Source organism: Musca autumnalis, unplaced genomic scaffold, assembly GCF_047663935.1.
Source record: "Musca autumnalis isolate F117 unplaced genomic scaffold, ASM4766393v1 scaffold_4, whole genome shotgun sequence".
NCBI lineage: Eukaryota > Metazoa > Arthropoda > Insecta > Diptera > Muscidae > Musca > Musca autumnalis.
In genome coordinates this window covers 156,647,973-156,670,390 of record NW_027411977.1, presented here as the reverse complement: position 1 = coordinate 156,670,390, position 22,418 = coordinate 156,647,973, and the positions used below count along the sequence as shown (strand labels likewise).

General features: G+C 34.8%; 1 protein-coding gene and 1 long non-coding RNA gene across 3 annotated transcripts in view; one reads left to right on the top strand and one right to left on the bottom strand.

The window, feature by feature from the left end:
* SH3PX1 (sorting nexin 33-like protein SH3PX1) overlaps nucleotides 1–22,418 on the bottom strand; it is a 161,482-nt gene that overhangs the window by 19,607 nt on the left and 119,457 nt on the right. The window lies entirely within an intron of this gene.
* Nucleotides 1,351–22,300, top strand: LOC141401799 (uncharacterized). Its single transcript, XR_012412442.1, has 2 exons — nucleotides 1,351–1,505; nucleotides 19,764–22,300. It is a non-coding gene; the product is annotated as an uncharacterized lncRNA (long non-coding RNA).

Genomic DNA, 22,418 nt, shown 5'->3' with positions numbered 1-22,418 from the left:
CTTTCTTACTCCAATCAAACACCCGCCAATTCCTCTGCCGAAACGTGAGTTCTTAGTAGCATATTGCCAGGAAATGTGATAATCTCCGAAGTATTTTGTGAATTGATCGGCTTTATCAGAACATATATGTGTTTCCAAAAGAAAAAAGATATCAAAAGAATGTATGTATTTGAAAAAATCCGCATATAGCATTTTGTTTTCCAGGCCGTGCACATTATAGGACATTATATTTAGAATATGGTCTTCAATTACAATTTTGCTTTTATCTATATTGCTTAATTTTAGTTTTTTGAATTTACTTTGTTTAATAATGAATTATAATTGAGATCTAAATCATTGAGTTTGTCTCCATAAAGTTCCTTTATATCAGCCTCTGTTTTTCTATTTCCACACATCAGCTCTCCAGTCTTCGACCATGACATCCACTTTATTCCAATCTTTATTGAGTCATTCCTTACGAATATTTTGTGTGTCTTATCTATTGCCAGTATTTCAGTCTTTAATTGGTATAATACTTTCTTATCCTGTTGCCTTTTCTCAGTAAGGTCCCTTTCAATAATGATTTTTGTGCCTGATAGTTTTTTGGTATTATTAAGCACCTTTCTAGCCATTTCCTCATCCTGCATTTCCACAATTGCGCTCATTTTATCATTTGCTGAATATATTACTCGCACTGATGTTATGTTTACATCATCAAGTTTGAGTATTTTTCCTAATATATGTTCCACGGATTTTTTTGGTGAACCTTTCTTCGTTATGCCTTTAATAAATAAATTCTTCCGTTTACTCTGTTCAACTAATCGACGGAGTTGTTGCTGGTCTTTTAGTCGTTCAGCTTTTAAGTCTGCTATTTCGGATTTCATTGCCTCATTTTCCGCTTTAAGTTCGTTAAATTTTTCATCGAAATCGGCTATGTGGATCTTAATCTCTTCGATATCACTTTTCGTTGACACATTCTTTAATTTCTCTTCCAATACCTCTTCCATTGAAGTTTGCATCATTTTCATTAACTCAGATAATTGGACATTTCCAACTAATTTGTCTGATTTATCTGAGTTAACGTTTTCAGGGGAAGTTTCAATCAACATTCTTTTTGCTGAATGTATATTTGAGTTTGTTGGAATCGGCGTTTGTGACATTCTTGATCAGGAACAGAGCTATTACAATCGAAAATTTTTGTTCTGGCAATTCTTTTTATTTGCTTGAGTGTGGATACAGAGTTGGCAATGCTGCATATGTTTTTTAGTACACCCAGCTGATAGACTCTATATTTTATGTGGCAACGTTGGTAACACCAAACCAGTATTGTGTTTGAGAGAGACCAGCTGACTGGTTGTAAACAATTGATCTCAGTGAAATTTGAAAACGCGGCTTTCCAGTGAGATTTCCGAATATATTATTTTAAATATTAATTATTTATTAATATTCACCGTGTTAATCCAGTTGTCAATTATGGATCGTCAATCCGGGTGTTTACGTTTTCTTTTGGGATCTGCTTCAAGGAGGTAAAGTTTGTATTTTTGCTGCCGTTTGGTATTCTTTGAGAGCCAAACAAAAACACGTCTATCACTAACAACACTTCGACATCAGTTGTGCACTATTCAAGTCGGTTCCAAATTCGTCATTAAGGGATTCCTTAAGTTTCTGCCACTACGTAATACCTCGTTCACTTGACACAAAAAGTTTAGCCAGACCTTTCAATGATTTCTTACCAAAGATGTACTTCTGGAAATCATCCCAAACCATTATGACAGCTGTTTCCTCAAATTCTTAAATCCATTATCTAATTGATAAAACTCCACTGCCTTCAAATGGTCTAATTGATTCCTCAATATCACGAAAATTCTTTATAAATCTTGGGACGCTAGACTCTGTTGCATATTGCGTCATTGCATATTCGTTTCGGTTTTTGTTTACATTTTTATGTTCGTCCGTTTGTTTGAGTGAATTTACTCCTCTTTCTTATAACCATCGAATGTCGTAGCATACCTTTCTACGCCCACGATAACTTCATTACAGTCGTCATAAACTTCGTTGTAATCACCAGCTTTAGAAACATCGTCGTCTTTCATCTTTGCTACTATTGTTCGGTCCATCGTTTCACTCGTTGCAGAAGCAGCTTCTTCGTCGACGTCTTCTTCTTCATCAGTTTAGTAATCGTCGCCTATGTTCGCAGAACTTAACAGGCAAGTCGTTAACTTCGTATGCAATTCCTAACATTTTGCAGATTGACACCAAATCTCCTGCCCTCAAAATCCATCGTTTCGTCGTATTCAAACCCATCGAACAATCTCAAACGTCCTCTGTTTCCACGATCTCCTTCGCTACCACACACAAACTTTTGCAGCAACAACAACAGCTCGTTTGGCAACAGCCAAATTATTGCGAATTCCAGAAAAGTCACCAAGTGCAGCCATTTCAACGGTTATTTTGCTTCTTTTTCTTATTGCGTCGTTTTGTTTCCACTCGAAGTTTTTATATTCTCTTCTGAGTTTATACAGTTTCCACAAAAAGTCGGTTTCTCGTTAAACGGTAAATTTTTTTCTAATCTTCGTTCAAATGATGAGTGATTATTTGATTTATAATTTTCTGTTCCTCGTTGCGTCGTTTACATCGCCAAACACATTTACTTCACACTCATCCAATCACATCGGCAACACAACTGCCAAAGGTGGAATAGCTGTATTTATAAAAAACAGCATTTCACACAAACGAATTTTCAATTCATCAAAAATCTTCAATATTGTAATAGAAGTTACTCTGCATATTAAAATTACAATTATTTCAATTTATATTCATCCAAATGAGGTATTTGATGAAAACGATATACTCGAACTCTTCTAACACATAAATACACCCACCATTCTGATTGGAGATGTAAATAGTTGGAACACTCAATGGGGCTCCAACAAAAACAACACAAGGGGCGTTATTTTGGAAAATGCACTCAACACACAAAATTTATGCATTCTAAACGACGGAAAACCTACTCACTTTTCCACTTTCCATACATTTTCCAACATCGACATTGCTTGTTGCTCACTATCATTGCTACCATTTACATCATGCTTAACATTACCAGACTTGTACCATATTGATCACTACCCCATATTCACATATAACACAACTCCCACGAATATCTCACAAGTCAAACCCATCGCCAAATATAACTACAAAAACGCTAATTGGGACTTGTACAAACAATTAGCTGATGAACAATTCAAAAACAAGCAATTGAATGGAACCATCAACAAAGTCAATGCTATAACCACTAAAAGCATAAGAAATGCAGCAAGCCGAAGTATACCCTTAAAAAAAACAAGAAGCTTTCTGTCCCTTGGTGGAATCATAAGCTTACAATTCTCGGAACAGATAAGGTGAAAAATGGTGTATTTTCCAAAAAAGACCAACAATGGAAAATTTTCTTTCTTATAAAAAAGGTAATGCCAAATTCAGGTTTGAGAACAAAAAGGAAAAAATGGTTTGCTCTGAAAACTTTACAAAAACCATAAGTAGAGACACTCCTCGTTCAACTGTCTGGCAAAACTATTAACTATTTTTGGCATCGTTGGTCGGAAGACTCCTTAGACAGAAACTTTCATCCGGACTTCTGGATCGCAAAAAAAAAAATTTATATCAAACGGTAACCGGCACGCATCTGTTATTGAACAAAATATTTCAATAATAGAGGCATCTCAAGCGTTGAGAAAAGTTACGGGAAGCAGTCCTGGACATGATCGTATCACATACCTTATGATACAAAATTTGTCAGATTACGGTTTATCTGTGTTGTAAAAATTATACAACCTAATTCTTAACAGAGGGGTAATTCCCCACTCATGGAAATCGGCTGTTGTATCAGCAATACCCAAGCCCAAAAAAAGTAAAACCGATTTCACCGGCTATCGTCCGATCTCATTGCAACTGTAACGAATGTAACTGATAGGTTTATGTTAACTTAGTTTAATTTCCGTTAATTTAAAAATTTGAATTGTAACGTAAAGTTTTTATTACGCAGTTACTTTATTTAAGCAACAACAACTACCATGTAGAATTCTCTTCATCATTCTAGTTCTTACTTTACCTTTCATTAATGTGCTTTTGTTTGTTTTGCCATAATCATGTAATTATCGTTCTTCTTTTTATCTTGCATTTGTTTGTTGTTGTAATTACGTCATTGCCCATGTATGTGAGTATGGTTGTTCTTAGAATTGTAGAATACGATGAATTGAAACGAAGAAAATAAAATGTATTTATTGAAGAAAAATTGTTGACAGGTAATTCCAGGTTGGTTGTTAGAATACAATGAATGATTTTTCTACACAGTTATAATATTTATATATGGCATATACAGAAAACATGAATTCATGGCTTGCTGTAATCGAAAGCTAAAAACAAAACTTACTATGATTGAAAAACAATTCCAAAACCCCTTCTCAATCATGCAAACCGATAGCGTTACAGAGATTCTCAAAGTTAGTTCGATCCAATGACTTTGTGCAGATATCAGCCAACTGATTCTTTTCTGAAATTTGCTTGATTTTGATTATACCCTTCTGTACCAAATCTCGAACAAAATGATGTTTTATGTCGATATGTTTGGAGCGTTTCATTTCAGTATTTGAGGCCATAAAAATACATCCGACATTGTCTTCATAGATTGTAGCAGGTTCATCTGTTATTACATCTAAATCTTGTAAAATTCCTCTAAGCCATACAGCTTCGGAAACAGCAGCACTAAGAGCTATATATTCGGCCTCACTCGAAGATGTTGCTACGGTCTGTTGTTTTTTGCTTGACCATGACACAGTACATCCGAACACTTTAAAAATGTACCCACTGACCGACTTCCTGTCATTGATATCACTTCCCCAGTCAGCGTCGACATATCCTTCTAATATCTCTGGATTATTATCTTTATAAGTCAATTTTGAAATCTGCCAAGGTACCCAACATGGTAGCAAATATCCGGTCTCACACATAGCATAATGTACATTAAACTACCAAGAAGTTCTTTGTACGGCTTGTCAGTTGATATTCCGGATGACTGTCGGAGTTGAAAACCTTTATCCATAGGAGTTTTAACACCATTGCATTCGTTCATTGAGCATTTTTTAAGAACATTCTTTATGTTTGCATCTTGCGATATTTGTAGATGATCGTTATTGATTTCAATCTTCATTCCAAGGAAGTATTTTAGCCACTTTCTGACAATTCAAACTTTGCAGAAAGATCACGTTTAAATTTGTTTATATCATTGATACTGGAGCTAGCAACTAGTAAATCATCGACGTACATTATTACATAAATAACATCGCTACCATGTCCCGTTTTCTTTGTATACAAACAATAGTCGTGCTTTGATCTTTCAAACCCAATACTTACGAGGAAATCATTTAATCTATCATTCCAGCACTTTGGAGTTTGTTTCAGCCCGTACAGAGACTTATGCAATTTGCATCCATTTGCTTGCGTTGAGGTAACCCCTTCTGGAATATCTATATATATTTCTTCTTTTAAAACTCCGTGAAGGAAAGCAGTCTTGACATCTAACTGCCGCAATTGTAAATTATTTTTCATAGCTGCTGCTGCTGTACTTCAGATATTGAATCTGTTTTGCAGGCTGTTGTTGTACTTCAGATATTGAATCTGTCTCTGCAGGCTGTTGTAAATCGTCTTCGCTGTGAATAACGAGCACATTTTCGCAATCTTCCCCTTCTTGCTCGTTCATCGATTGTATAATCTTAACATTGTTTCTTTCTGCTAAGTTCTTGTAGGGAAATACATTTTCATCGAACTTTACATCGCGTGAAGTTGATACTGATTTTGAATTTTGGTCCCATAGTTTGTATCCATTTGGCACATACCCTATCATTATCAACTGTTTGCTTTTGGGGTCCAATTTCTTCCTCTTTTGCTTCGGAATCCATGCATATGCCTTACAGCCAAATATCTTCAGGGATTCTAAGTTCGGTTTGAATCCGTACCACATTTCAGCAGGCAGGACGTTGTCATGTAGAGCTTTTGTAGGACTTCTGTTTATCAGATACGTACCCGTTAAAGCTGCTTCATTCCATAGATATTTCGGCACATTTGATTCTATTAACATCGATCTGACCTTTTCGACCAATGTTCTGTTGAATCTTTCAGCAACTCAATTTTGCTGAGGAGAGTATGCAATGGTTTCTTCTACTTGTATACCTTTCATACGATACCACTTCTTCTGCTCGTTTGATCTATATTCTGTTCCTTTATCAACCGTCAATTTAGAAATTGAAGTTCCGAAATGGGCTGTGGCAAGGGCTTCAAATTCTTTCAGTTTTTCAAATACTGAAGATTTATTTTTGATGTCATAAACAATCGCGAGGTGTGTGAAGTCATCAATGAATGACACAAAATATCTAGACCCATTCCAAGCTGCTGGCTCTATGGGGCCACAAACATCAGAGTGTATCCTTTCCAATGGTCTTCTGGCCCTTTCACGTTTCTCATCAAAAGGATCACGACAATGCTTCGCCTCAACACATACGTCGCAAAAATCCATTTTTTCTTTCTTTATATTTATATCAGGTATCATGTTTTTCGAAATCATATTATTTAAAGAGGACTGTCCAATGTGACCAAGCCGTTTGTGCCACAAAGTTATTTCTTCTGAATTGCAAATATTTGCTGATGGGTTTTGTATTTCCAATGTGACCTCATAGAGACTTCCACATAAATAACCTTTTGCTATAAGTTCACTTCCTTTGAATATCAAAGCTTCGTTTTTTGAAAACCTTACATCGATTCCAGCTGATGTCATCTTTTTCACAGACAAAAGGTTGTCTCTCAGGTCAGGCACATATAACACATCCATTAATGTAACATCAATATCACAGTTGCTCTTACCTCGTATACTACCAGAACGCTCCGCAAATATAGAATGATTGTCTTTTGCAAATTAATTTCAATGCGATTCTGCAAAATATTTAGTTTTTCGAAGTACCAGCTTTCATTTACTAGATGGTCACTTGATCCAGAATCAAGCTTGAATGTTATGTACGTTTTAGGATTCTCACTTTTATTTGAATTAACCATGAAACATACAGATTTTGAAGTATGATTACATTCGCCTACATTCTTACTTGATTTTTTCCTGTTAAATGACCGTTGTTCTGCGAAAACCTATTTTGATTGCTCCGGCATTCATTTGCTCTATGCCCAAATTTATTGCATTTAAAGCAACGTCCTTGAAATTTCTTCTTGAATGTCTTCTTACCAGCAAAAGCAGTCTTTGTTTCTTCGGAACATTCCTCTGATTCGTGACTTGCTATCTTGGCATCTTCAAGCAATAGACGATTCTTCACAATATCGTAGTTGATTTTTTCTTCATCCATATTTTGTATTGCTGTAGTAATGGGGTCGTATTTTCCGGGCAATGCCATAAAAAGTTGAGTTAATTTATCACTTTTTGGAACTTCTGCACCAGCTATTTCCAATTTTCTAATCAACATCTCGAATTGCAAGAAGAATTCGGCGAGGGATTCCCCTTCAGCCATTTTTAAGTTCACTAATTGTTTTCTCACCAGCAATTGATTAACAACAGATTTCTTTTCAAAAGCAGCTTTCAAGCTGTCCCACATCTCTTTTGCAGTTGACTTATCCCGAATGTATCCTAAACATACATTTCCAACAAACGCCACCAATCGTTCTTTGGCTTTACGATCTTTCTTCTGAAATTCTTCGTTTGTGCTTTGACCCGTTAAAGCCTCACCGCAATTCAGCGCTTCGAGGTGTATTTTCACCCGAAATTGCCATTCATCATAGTTGAAGCCGTTAAACTGCGGAATTCCACTAATTTCTTTATCGCCCATAACCTCTTAGAATTGTAGAATACGATGAATTGAAACGAAGAAAATAAAATGTATTTATTGAAGAAAAATTGTTGACAGGTAATTCCAGGTTGGTTGTTAGAATACAATGAATGATTTTTCTACACAGTTACAATATTTATATATGGCATATACAGAAAACATGAATTCATGGCTTGCTGTAATCGAAAGCTAAAAACAAAACTTACTATGATTGAAAAACAATTCCAAAAGTTGTTCGCTTAGTGTGTTCGTTGCACAGACTCGAGGTGTTGCCAGACGTGTTCTAGAGGATTCTTGAACGAGGGAATTTTGAGATAAATACAGGTGGAACCAGCAACGGTGAGTTAGTTGTGTTTTAAGCGGTGAACTGAACAGATCGGTTAAAGAATAGCTGCGTGCTTACTAGAGACAAGCTGTGTGCTTAGTAATTAAAGTCGGTTCCGAATAAGTGTAATAAAGTAAATAATGCATTGTAGAAACGTAAACTAAAACGAACCCTGTTTTATTTGGTACAAATCGTACTGGGAGATTAGTTAAACCTAATTCCGTAACAATTGGTGTCAGGAAGTAGACTTACGATAATCCTACAATGAAGTTGAAGTTCAAGGATTTGCGTGAGGAAGACGTGAAGAAGCAGCTATCTAAGATTGGGTTGCCAACAACCGGAAGTACCCAGCAAAAAGTTTGCATCCGCGGATGCAGTTAAATCACTAGAACAATTGCCGCTAGAGTACATCTTTTCCTATGAATTCACCTATGAATTTTACAAGAGAGCGCGGAGCTAGGATGCACTCCATTTTGCTTCCACGGCACACAGCTTGGATGCACTCCATTTTCGATCCAAATCACAACCTTTGAAGTAGTATTTTGGATTGAATTTACATGCAGTCTAAAGATGTTATAAAATGCAAGCCATTGCAAATATCCCAAAATAAATAAAATACATTTCTTATATGTGTAAAACAAGAATATTAACTCTATTACATTAACACAAATTATAAAAATGCTCCATTAAATTTAATCGTACCTGAGTTTACTCCTCCGTTCTGCATTTTATGACACCACAACTGATTTTGGTTCATCATCCAAATGGCTTTCCATTTTTCCTCCTGCTCCAGTTCAGATTTCCAAAAAAAACTCCAAAAATAATTTGCGTGAATTACTGCAATGTTCATAACTTTAGTTTGTATTTCTTTTTTATAAAACAAATTCTTAGAATTTTAACACTCTTTCTTGTGTTCAGAAAAAAGACTGCGACTGTAGGGATCAAAAAGTTGGCTTGCTTGGCTAGGGATCTATAAGCGAGTGCAGAGTGCAGCTATGAAAACATAACTCCGTGTGGACTGCATCGAAAGATGTATTGAAATCATAACTCTGCATTGCACTACTTCCAAACTTTTTTGCTGGGTAAGGCTGAGCTGCAAAAACGCCTTTTGGAAGTGTTCGAGCGCCTCAGAATGGACATCGACGAATATGAGTTTGAGATTAGGGATGAACCCTCAGAGGCGGTTGCGAGTTATAGTGAGATAACAGAAGTGCTGACATCGAAGCTGATGGAGTTTACGGCAACATTGATGCAACAAATTAATAAGAGAATGGAAGAGGAATCTATTGCAATAGATGAAAACTTCAGATGGATGAAGGAAGAATTGGACGAAAATTCCCAAAAATTGGAAAAATTAGAGGCAAATTTTAGAAAAATCAGTGAAAGACTCGAGAATATTACGCAAGTTATTGAAAGGCGAGTGGATGTTGTGAAAAACCATTTAAAGAAAATGGATAGGCAATTTCTGGCCCACGACGAGAAGTTTGTGAATCTGGAAAAGAAAATGTCGGAATTGGAAATCAAAGGAGGACCAGTGCGAGTTATTGATAACACTCTGATAATCAAGCCTCCTGAATTCGGCGGATATACATCGTTTGATGTCTTCAAATTACAATTTGAGACGGTAGCTTCGAGAAATTCGTGGAACGACAAGGCGGTACGACTACTTATGGCATTGAAGGGCGGTGCTGCTGACGTATTACAGAATATTCCCGCCGCTTCTAGAAACAACTATGGAGATATAATTGCTGCTCTCGAACTTAAGAACTGTGGCGGACATAAGCAAGAGACAATGGTGAAGCCTCAGACTTGCTATGTGCGGAGGCTGGAAGTTGAGGACAACAATCCCCAGACCGTTGTCGAACTAATGAAAGATGCACTAATGCAGGTAATAGATAAAGTGAAACGAGGGGCTGGCAAAACGAGAAAGACTTGTTATAACTGTCGGAAAACTGGACACTTGGCCCGAGAATGCAGATTGAGACAAGCAAGGCCCAGATCCACCTCACCGCCTTCAAAAAGCGACGACCAACCTGTGGCCAAGAATCTGGAAAGAGAGACATCAGGTGAATCAGATACAGCAAGTTCTGCCAATCACGAGGCGCCGGCGGGAGAGGAAGAAAACGAAGGTCCCACAATTTCTATAGCCATAGTCCAGCAGAAGAATCACAAATTAACGGTTAAAGGCTTCATTAATGGTGTATTGCGTACCTTGACATTGCACACCGGTGCAACAAAGTCCATTATTAGACCGGATTTGGTAAAGGGGAAGGTATTGCCGTTAAATGGATTCAAATTGCGGACGGCCACAGGCGAGACGGCAAGAGTACATGGAAAGGCCTACCAAAGCCTAAGTATGGGTAGAAAGTCTGTAAATTTCGATTTTATAGTGGCCGATATTGTGGACGAAGTTATACTTGGTGTAGACTTCATGATTGCCTTCGATATCAACCTGGACATAAAGCACCGTGCGATGACATGGTCCAATGTGAAAATACCAATAAGTGTGGGCTACAACGAGAAAAGCAAACATCGCCCAAAGGCAGCATCCGGCGAGATCGCTGTCGATGTCCGTACGCTGAAGCCGCCGACAAAAGGCACGTACGAAAGCGGAAAAATCCCGCAACGAGGGGGAAAAGCGAGGATGTACGTCGAGAAAAGGTACATCGAAAAGCGGCCGTACAGCAAGCAAGGACAAGTGCGATGAAGACCAGGTGGAACTCAGGAGGGTGGCCACGAAAAAAGAAGATATGACGTCGCGATTCCAGGAGAGAAAGCAATGTCGTCCAGAAGAGCAAAAGTCCAAAGCTGACGGAGTCGAGGGTACATCTAAATCGGTTGCCACCACTACGGAACGAGAACTGTGTCTAGTCAAGATAAACAGGCTTAAGCCGGAGACAGTGTTACCAATGCCCATACCACCGAGAGGGAACTGTGCCTATTCGGGACGAACAGGCTTAAGCGGGAGGCAATGTTACGAATGTAACTGATAGGTTTAAGTTAATTTAGTTTAATTTCCGTTAATTTAAAAATTTGAATTGTAACGTAAAGTTTTTATTACGCAGTTAATTTATTTAAGCAACAACAACTACCATGTAGAATTCTCTTCATCATTCTAGTTCTTACTTTACCTTTCATAAATGTGCTTTTGTTTGTTTAGCCATAATCTTGTAATTATCGATTAGTTTGCTACTTCTTTATTCCTTGCATGTGTTTTTTGTTGTAATTACGTCATTAGTGTGCTTGTCCACTTGTATTGATCTTCGCCCATGTATGTGAGTCTGGTTGTTCGCTTAGTGCGTCTGTGTGTTCGTTGCACAGATTCGATGTGTTGCCAGACGTGTTCTAGAGGATTCTTGAACGAGGGAATTTTGAGATAAATACAGTTGGAACCAGCAACGGTGAGTTAGTTGTGTTTTAAGCGTTGAACTGAACAGATCGGTTAAAGAATAGCTGCGTGATTAATAAATAATTGTCGGTTCCGAATAAGTGTAATAAAGTAAACAAAGCATTGTAGAAACGTAATCTAAAACGAACCCTGTTTTATTTGTTACAAATCGTACTGGGGAATAAAACAACGTCTAATTTAATTACATTGTAGACTCTGTAATCCGGACATCACATATTTTTTGACCTCGATAATCCGGACATCAATATTTCTTTCCTATTTTGAACATTATATTATTTATTTCATTGAAGCTTTCACTCTTAGCTATAGCAATTGGTGTATAAATAAGAAAAATTAAGTTTTTCAGAGTTTTATTTCCAAAAATCGGCTTTCAGGCTAGCCCCAGTTGACTCAGTTATACAGCCAGGAAGATGCGATATGGACTACCTGAAACTGTCGAATGAAATAACATAATTTAAAACATAGCGGTGTGTAGACTAGTTCTCTGAAAAATTGGTCTTGCGTGTTCGTTTCCTCTAAAGGAATTAGTTCATCAGTCCTTCGATTAGTGAGAAACTCCCTCAGGAGCATGTAATGTACTCCAAAGATATTTTTACCTAGAATGTTTAAAACGTTTGAATTAATAGTTGGGTTTTTGTTGAGCTGAACGAAGGAACTAGTAGAGACCTTGTATATAAATCATACGACGTGCAATTTTTGGGTTTATTAACCATATTCTGACACCGCAGCATGAAAAAGAGAAGACCAAAAATTCGAGGCTTTGATGTCATATCTTCCGAACCGTTAAGAAATTTTATTTTTTCTTTGAGCTCTGATCATAACGAACAAAACCTCATCGCGAAGGTCAAAATCGGCGAGGTCCATTTTTATAATGTACCTTAGATCTCAGTAAACAACTTTCTAGATTATCTGAACTCTGTAGAAAGGGTTCTGTAGAAAATTCAAAACAGCAAAACAATGCTATTTACTAAACCGTTAAAAATTCGAGTAGACAATCAACTGTAATAATTTAGCATAGATATCAGTAAACATCTTTCCGGGACATACTGTCTGTGAAAGATCCTTAAAGGTCAAAATAGGAGGGTTGGAATTTTTTTATTTGTAATGACGACTTCTATTTTGCTTTTCAAAATAGTCTGGCTTTATCCCATAGTCGTTGTTTTAATATTTTATTAAAACAACTTTATTTTAGAAAATGTTAGATTTTTATACGTTTCCTTCCATATATGTCAAACCGTCTAAAATTGAAAGATACAGTCAACTATAAAAATGTGCTTAAGGTTACAATAAACAACTTTTTTGAACATACGAATATTCTCGTAATCATCAGCATAGGTCACCTAAATTACGCTGGAGGAATATACGAAACAATTTGGTAGCTAGGAAAGCTGCTCACAGTCTAAAAATGGTCGCAACCCGTCATGTTTGCTTACTATGAATTCGTTTACCTTAGATGTCAAATTATTATCTAGTAAACATCCGTTATAATGATTTAATCTTACAAAATTATATGTTTTTGTTACTACTCGGTAATCCGGAAAATTCGATAATACGGACACCGCCGAAACATGTGGTGTCCGGATTATCGAGATTATACTGTATTTCCAAAAGAATAGCATGTTTTTAAAATGTCGCAAATTAAAAGCAACAAACCAAGTTACATTCAAAGAAAACCAAGGCTGTACCAATGCATTGTTATATATCGATTACTTCGTTACGAAAGCGCTATCGTCAAGAAATCATGCGTCAGTTTTAGCAATTGAGTTTGAATAGGCTTTTGACCGGATAGGAATGCACGTTATTCTAGAAGCACTAAGATCTTGGGGAATCGGAGAATTCTAAATTACTTAAAATCCTTCCTAACAAAGAGTGAGAATTAATAATCAATATTCCCGGAACTTTCAAATACACAACGGAATACCCCAAGGATCACCACTATCCGTGATTCTTTCCAAATTGCATTTAACGAAATAAGTGTCATCGTAAACAAGCACAGCAAAATTCAGCACTGTCTATATGCAGACGATTTGTACATCATAAGCCTAAATAAAAATAATGATGAAACCAATGAAGTCTTTTCCGGATTAATTCAGGAGATCAATAATTGGGCAAAAACATCAGGAGCAAAAATATCGCCATGCATATTTGCAGAAAACATAACTGCATATATCCCAATCTTACAATTAACAACACAGTCTTTCCCTGTGACAACAAATTAAAAATCTTGGGAGTTGTTTTCGAAAAAAAACTATTGTTGGAATGAACACATTTTAAACCTAAAATGGAACAGTCCAATAACTACACTGCGCCACATTAAAACTGTATATCGCAACAGTATCCGGCTAGTATTTACGCTTTTCGGACAACACCTATAAGCATTCTGTATATAGAATCTTGGTTACCATCCTTGGAAAATAGATATATAGAATGTTTTTACAAAGTTGTTGTACTGTTCGGACGTGTTATTTAACTCGCTCTTAAAAACGACAAAGTTTTCGTCTTTTTTGCGGTTATTAAACTTCCTAATGTGAACAATCAATCTTTTGTGGTGTTCCCATATCTAAATGTTAACGAATATAAACAGTTTCCGCCGCACTTAACTCGTTATTTGCAATATAAAGCACAATTCTAGTGTCAAAAGAACTTTAGCTGCTATCTGACAACCTTAACAGTGTGTTGCTGCCATCTCATCTGCAAATACTACAGACAAGTTTTAAACATCTGTTTACATAAAGCTTTTGGTTGCTGCATTTACCAAAAAGCATAAACACTTTAACGTTTTTATATATCTTTTACATGAAACTGAGCGTGAAAAAGCGGCGTATTTCATTGCGTTTCTACCTTTACTGAAACTTGGCTTTCAAGCAAAATTTATGATTCTGAGATTTTTTGTTCAAAATTCCAGATATTTTGGCGTGATCGTACCGATAACTTAAAAAGTAGAGGTGGTGGAGTGCTTGTTGGCGTCTCTACTGAAATTCCCGCTGAAGAAATTTCATTTCAGACGTCGGTTGATATCGAAATAGTCGCTATTAAGATTCATCTCATGCATTTAACTATATTCATTACTTGTTCATATATTCCTCCAGATGCAAGTGTTGATATATATTTAAAACATATATCATTAATCCTTCACGCATTTCGGTCTGCAAAGTCCAACGATATTTTGATCACTCTTGGTGACTTCAATTTGCCTAATATTAAATGGATAGAAAACCCTGATAACAATAATGAATATTTACCGACTGAAATGAGGGAAAGTACAAAACAATGCATATGGCTGTTAATAAGTATTGATCTATCGCAAATTAACAAGAACTACAATGCATTAGGAAGGCTCCTTGATCTCATATTTGTCAATTTTCCTTGTGACATTTTATCTTCTCCTTGTAACCCCTTAACTTTTCACGAAGATTAACATCACCCTAAATTAAAAAACAGGTTCCTTTAAGGACTATCACTGCATTAAATAGTAAATTTCATCAATCTAAACCTATGTACTGCTTCTCAAAAACAAATTACGTAAAGTTAAATTCACTTCCATCTCTATCGACTGGTCTACTCTCTGTTCACTAGATTCTTTAGACGATAGGGTACACTTGTTTTATCGCACATTAGAAACTTTAATGTCAAAAACTGTTCCAAAACCCGCATCTTTTAAGAATACGAGTCCTTCATGGATTACTCCACTTCTATCAAAATTGAAAAACAAAAAGAATACATTTTACAAAAAATTCAAGAAAAGTGGTACACATTTAAATTATAAAAATTATTCTGTTAAAAGATTAGAATATATAATCCTAAACAAACAACTTTACAAAAACTATATATCTAAAGTGAAAAAAGAAATGTTGTTAAATCCTAAATCGTTCTATGGTTTTATAAACAACAAGCGTCGATATAATGGGTTTCCTAAAATATTAAAATTTGGTCAAGCTATTGCATATGATGATATTGGAATCTCGAATGTCTTGGCATCGTTTTTTAGAACAATGTACTCCACAAAAATCCACGATGATACTTTTATATATCCTTATGCTTGGTTTACATTTACGAAATCCACTCGATTTCAATCAATTCCTTTGTGTATACGTCAAATGAAAACTCATCTGAAATCGATTGAATTTAATTTGACGTTTGAACAATGGAATTGACTGTTGAAATCGAGTGGATTTCGTAAATGTAAACATAGTATTACTCTGTTTCAAAACTCTCATCCATTAATGTGCATAGGTTTAGTGTTCCCACTGAATTAAGCAATTTAAAATCCCTTAAAAGTACAACTGCTCCCGGTCCAGATGGGATTCCAGCACGTATACTGAAAAATTGTGCTATTGTATAATGTTTAACAAATCATCAAAGTTAGGACACTTTCCTGAAGTTTGGAAAGAATCTTATATTGTACCCTTTTTTAAATCTGGTAATAGAACCGATTTCTCCAATTACAGAGGCATTGCACAGCTTAATGCTATTCCTAAACTATTTGAAAAATTGGTTGCAGATTTAATATCTTTCCAAGCTTCATCAATTGATAACTTCTATTTATAAAAACATTTTTACAAATTTGTAGATATGAAGTATTTTATTGAAGTCTTTTTCTTTATCAAGTCACCCTACTTATTGTTTAAGTTGCATAAAATGGGTTTTAATGCATCCTTGTTAATATGGATAAAATCGTACCTAACCGGCAGAACGCAAATGGTAAAATTTGGAAATGCAATTTCAAGCAAAATTAGTGTTAGTTCAGGTGTGCCTCAAGGGAGTCATCTTGGACCAATTCTTTTTACATTATTTATAAATGATTTGCCTAGTGTAGTACGCCATTCCAACGTCCTTATGTATGCGGACGATGTTAAACAATTTCTTTTCATTTAATATTGAATCGGATCAGTGTCTATTACAGTCTGATCTCAATTGTTTTTATCAATGGTGTAATGATAACCTATTGGAATTAAACATTAAGAAATGTAAGCATATGACATCAACCTTTTATTTCAATGATCGCTTAATTGAATCTACTTCTTCCATGAATGATCTAGGAATATTTTTGGATCATAGGCTAGACTTCCGAGAGCATATTTCCCTTATGACCAATAAGGCTTACAAAAGTCTGGGCTTTATAAAACGTTGGAGAATTCGTTGATCCCTTAGTTTGTACACAGCTACATATATCTTTTGTGAGTTGTATCGTTGAGTACGGGTTTATAATATGGGACCCAGGATATATCATTCATTCTAATGCAATATAATCTGTTCAAAAGCAATTTTTATTATTTTGCCTCAGATCACATGCATAGAGTTACCGGGCATTACCATGTTACGAATATAGATTAAATTTAATAAAGCTGCTTACTCTAAAAAGTCGCCGTACGATACTTAATATAACATTCCTATTTAAAGTTATTCATGGTAACGTAATGTCAGATTTTATATTGGACAGAATTTTCATTAACATCCCATCCAGACCAACTCGTAACTAGCAATTACTCGTAACTAGCAATAAACTATTATGCAACTAACTATGCCAATAACGGCCCATTGCGTCGGCTATACCTTGAATTTAATAAGTTTTCCAACTTGATTGATTTATCAGAAAATTATGAATGTCTAAAAAGAAAATTGATATTACACCTTAATAGCATTTAGTATTTAAATCTTTACACCAATAAATCCTAAATGATTATATATGTATATACATATATATATAGTTTAATCTGTTAGTCTGTAAGGATTTTGTCATCCATAGACTAAAAAATAAAATTAAAAAGACAACGCATCAATTTTTACGGCTGAAGCAGCTGGAAAACTACATGCCATAAACTTAGCTTTGGAATAAAATAAAAAACTGCTATATTCACGGACAGTCTATCTGTCGTAAAAGCTGTTTGTAATATTTCTAACAACAAATGGATATCAATAAATTAAAATGAAAAGATAGTCAAGCTCGAGGTCAAAATGTTGTTTGTTTATTATTCATCGATATTTCGCAATTACTTTGAATTGCACCATCAGGATTGTCTACAATAACAAATGGATACACAAAAAATCTATATAACCAAGGCAAAATACAATGTTACAAAAACAATAAAACATACCATCTTCGCAATAATACTTAAACTAGCGTAGAATCACTACCATCGTCATGTAATGTAAATATTGCACTGCTGGTTTCTTTCTATTGCCATCTATGTTGAATATTGAAAGAAAAAACAAGAGTAAAAATTTAGAAAGAAAAAGGATAAAATTAAGTTCAACAATAACGTTTTTAATAAAGCACTGCAATTCTGGAATTATTCCAGATTTCAAAAAGAATGCAACGAAAAATATTAATAAATTTATAGATGCTGAAGAGAAAATAAATTGTTGATAAATACAAAATTAACGTCACATATCGAACATTTCCAACAAAAAATCTTGAACATAATCATAGAGCATAAACATAACCTATTATCCGAAAATACAAAACATTGTGAGCTAATAAAAACTCAGGTTTCAAACTGTCTGTCCGAATCTGAACTTCGCACTTTTCAAAAAGCCGAACAGACAATAATTCAGTCTGACAAACAAAAAGAAATCCACATATGTACGAAAATTCGAAAAACTAAAAACCAAAGGGAACGAATGTGTATAAAAATAAACGAGGATTGGTTTGTTAACAAAACGACCATAAGTTTTCTCAGAAGAAGTAAAAAGGTAACTCTCCCTTGGTCCAAAATTTGCATTACCAGCAAGAAATTTCCTCTTTTCAAATTCATAGTGGACGGAGAAGAAGTTATTCACTCTAATGAAGAGAAATAAGAACAAGAAGATGCCAGAATTAAATTCACTAATATGATAGACAATCACATGAACAAAATGAGGAAAATGGGAGAGACAAGTATAGCTTTGTTCCTTTACTTTTTTAATGGTAAGGGTGGTAAAAGAGAAAAGTGTCAAAATTGCTCAAAATTGCTCTCCCATGAACATTTTTACCAGACAAGTAAAGGAACGAAAATAGTAGATCTGGCAGCAATTTAAAAAAGAAACATAAAAAAATCAATTTTCGTCTTTTAATTCACAGTTTTTAATTTAGTTTTGTCAGCTTTCGACTTTTTCTTCTGTTTTTCGTCCATTTTCTTTTTCATTGTGAAATAATCGTCAAACAAAAGTCGAAAAATCAGTTCTGCCATTTTTTACCAGCAGAAATTTTGCTGGTAGCCTGTGGTAGAAGAGAAAGCCATTTTCGCTCTCTCTCCACTCTCACTCTCTTAAAAATTGCTTCCAGTTTTGCCACTTTTCGGGGTTAAGGAACGCTTTGCAGGTTAAAAATAGCAACAAATGGTAAAAATGGTAACCTCAGGTAAGTAAAGGAACACAGCTTATATTATCCGCACAGTAGAACAGACATAAGAATTTTTAAAAAGGAATAAAAATTTAATAATACTCAACGCAGATAAGTGTAATGTCACAGTCGCAATGGACCGAACTAAATACAAAAATAGAATGATGCAAATAGTTGGAGATATGTTGAATTACCAAAGACTAAATAAGGACCCAACATCATCATTGCAAAAGCAAAATAACGAATTAGTAGAAGAGCTTTTTAAGAATGGACATATTACAACTTATGATAGAAACAGATTGAAAACAGTCGTGTCTAATGCTCTAAGAATATGGTCTCCCAAAGATTCATAAAGATGGTTACCCTTTAAGACCAATCTGTTCCTGCATACAATCACCAGCAAGCGAAATGTCCAAATACATAGTTAAAATATTAAAAAAGTTAACGGAAAATTCCTAATATAATATCAAGAACGCTGTGCAATTTAGAGATAAGGTAAACAACTTGACGATAAACAAGGACGAAAAACTCAAAAAGCTCTTTTATTCGTATCTTGAGATTTTTTGTATCAAAGAGAACAGATATTTCAAATTTGAAAATAAGATACATATATAAACAAAATCGAGGTCTTCCAATGGGTTCCCCAGCCTCGCCAGTAGTTGCAGATATTGTGATGGAAAACTTACTAGACTCGTGTATGAACAACTTGACTGAAAAACCAACCTTTTTTATCGAAGTATGTTGACGATCTTTTTGGAATTATTAAAGAAAGTGCAATAAATGCGAAGTAGCAATGAATAATAAACAAACAACATTTTGACCTCGAGCTTGACTATCTTTTCATTTTTATTACAGGAATAAAGGTCGAATAAAGAGAACAAAATATTTGATATCAATAAATAAAATATGTGATATTCTAATGGAAAATAAAAGTAATATGCAACTTGTTTGGATCCCAGGACACGTTGGGCTCACCGGAAACGTTTGGGCAGACACGGCCTCAAAATACGCTTGCTCTGCGCCATTGATAACAGATGATCTAATGGAAAATTTGACTTAAAAAAAAAACAAATTAAAACAACTTTACAACAACACGTTGCAGAACAAAGTATAAGCTTTCAGCACAGGCACTATAACCTTGTAAACCCAGACTGTCAAAGCCCATCCTATCCCTCCAATATGGAAAAAAGAAAAATTCGGGTTTTTTTCGCGCCTTCGAATGGGACACACCATCACAACACACCTCCACCTGATTAATAAAAACCTTAACAACAAATGCCAAAGATGCGACAGAGATATCATATGTACGGTTGAACACATTTTTACTGAATGCAATTCTTTACGCCATCACCAAAACAAATTTCTTCAAAACAAAGGAATAGATATCCTACACATCCCAACTGTGGAATATATTGAAGCTGTATTCAATTTCATATCTTCTTGTAAAATTCCTATATAATACCAATATCCAAATGTATATTATTACATAGCTGATAGCCATTGCTGCTAATGCTATTTTCCCATATTATTTACCTTATATTAAATATAAGTTAAATATGAATAAAAGTAGTTATTATAAATGTAAAAATGTGTGAATGTGAGGCAATATTCTCTCACTATAGAAATCAAGGTGAGTTGAACAAAAAAAATAATTATGAACATTTTATTTAAAAAACGACAAAAACGAATATTTTGCATTTTAATCATAATCAATTGTAATTATTTTTTGTTTTAGGTTGAAAGTAAAAAAAGAAACAATTAAGAATTCTTTTGGCTACTATACGTGTTCAACCGTTTACTAATGAAGCAAGGAAGACTTCAATCGAGTTTTGCGTAATTAGGAGGCGGAGTTGAATGGAAGGGGACCCAATCAGGAACAATCCCATTCTTCAATTTTTGTTCCTCGATAGATCAATATGCATATTACTTAATGTGCATACATATGTGTGTACTTACAAATTTTGGGGCAACTCAAAATGATAAGTGACATATCGTAAGTGTCTTCGATTTGTTCTTTGTTCGCTATGGTTTCCAGCAAAATATTCGATGCCATAGATGTTATTCAAGCCTGGGTGCAAGTGACACGTCATCTTTTACCACCTTTGCCCATTTTTTTTACAAGACCGTGACCCACAAAAGATCAAAATCATTTTGCATCTTCAATAACCCTGTGGAATGGTATCTTAACCTACACCTTGGCATGTCATCTATACCAAACCTTTGGTATATCATATGCCACGAACAAGAAGAATCCCAAAAAGGAAGGATTAAATTCATAAAGTAAAATATGGAATAACAATGGGATATTTATCAAATTCTTTTATAAATAAAAACAAACAAACAGAAAGACATTATATTATTCTTATTGAAAATCCATAAACTTGGTTCAATGTTGAAGAAATGATCCGATATTTCACTTAGCATTCATAAAATTGGTCTTAATGCTAAAGAGAAGATCGAATGTTTCAAGTATTGTATATATTTACAATTCTTGAAATTCCTTCAAATGCTGAAGATGGGATCTTTTATCTTTCAACTTCATTTGAACCAGTGCAAAGGATCCAGTGAAATATTGGTATCGCATGGAACAACTTCCCCAAAAATTTGCTTGGATTTCTTTGTATTCCTTAGCGTTTGTCGTTTATTAAATTCCATGTGGCGGCGATTCTAACGAAACATGTGATAAATTATATGTCGGAATAACTAAGAACAAGTTGATAACAAGGATATCAGCACATAAGTCCGACATTAAGTTAAAACACCAGAATGAAAAACCGAAATACAGCATTAGTAAGCCGCTGTGCGAACACATCACACTACCCACATTTTGAGAGAGTGAGAGTATTGGACATCGAATCTCACCACGGCAAATGTTACACGCATGAACTTTAAAAGTAACGTCGACAATAGTGCGTTAAGTTACAGAGGTCTCATTGCCAAAACAAAAAACATACATAGGTCGCAATAGATAGAAACCAGCATCGCAATATTTACATTACATGACGATGGTAATGATTCTACGCTAGTTTAAGTAAATATTTTAAAGTTTGTTTTTTACGTATTATTGCGAAGATGGTATGTTTTATTGTTTTCGTAACATTGTATTTTGCCTTGGTTATATCGAATTTTTGTGTATCCATTTGTTATTGTAGATAATTCTGATGATGCAATTCAAAGTAATTGCGAAATATCGATGAATAATAAAACAACAACATTTTGACCTCGAGTTTGACTATCTTTTCATTTTTAATAAAGGAATAAAGGTCAAATAAACAGAACAAATTATTTAATATACGGAAAGTACGCCGGAAAAACAACAACTTTCAAAATGGTATACAATAATTTAAAACAAAAAACAGGTACACAAAATATAACATTAACAAGAGTAAAAATGTAGAAAGAAAAAGGATAAAATTAAGTTTAACAATAACGTTTTTAATAAAGTGCTGCAATTCTGGAATTATTGCAGATTTCAAAAAGAATGCAACTAAAAATATTAATAAATTGATA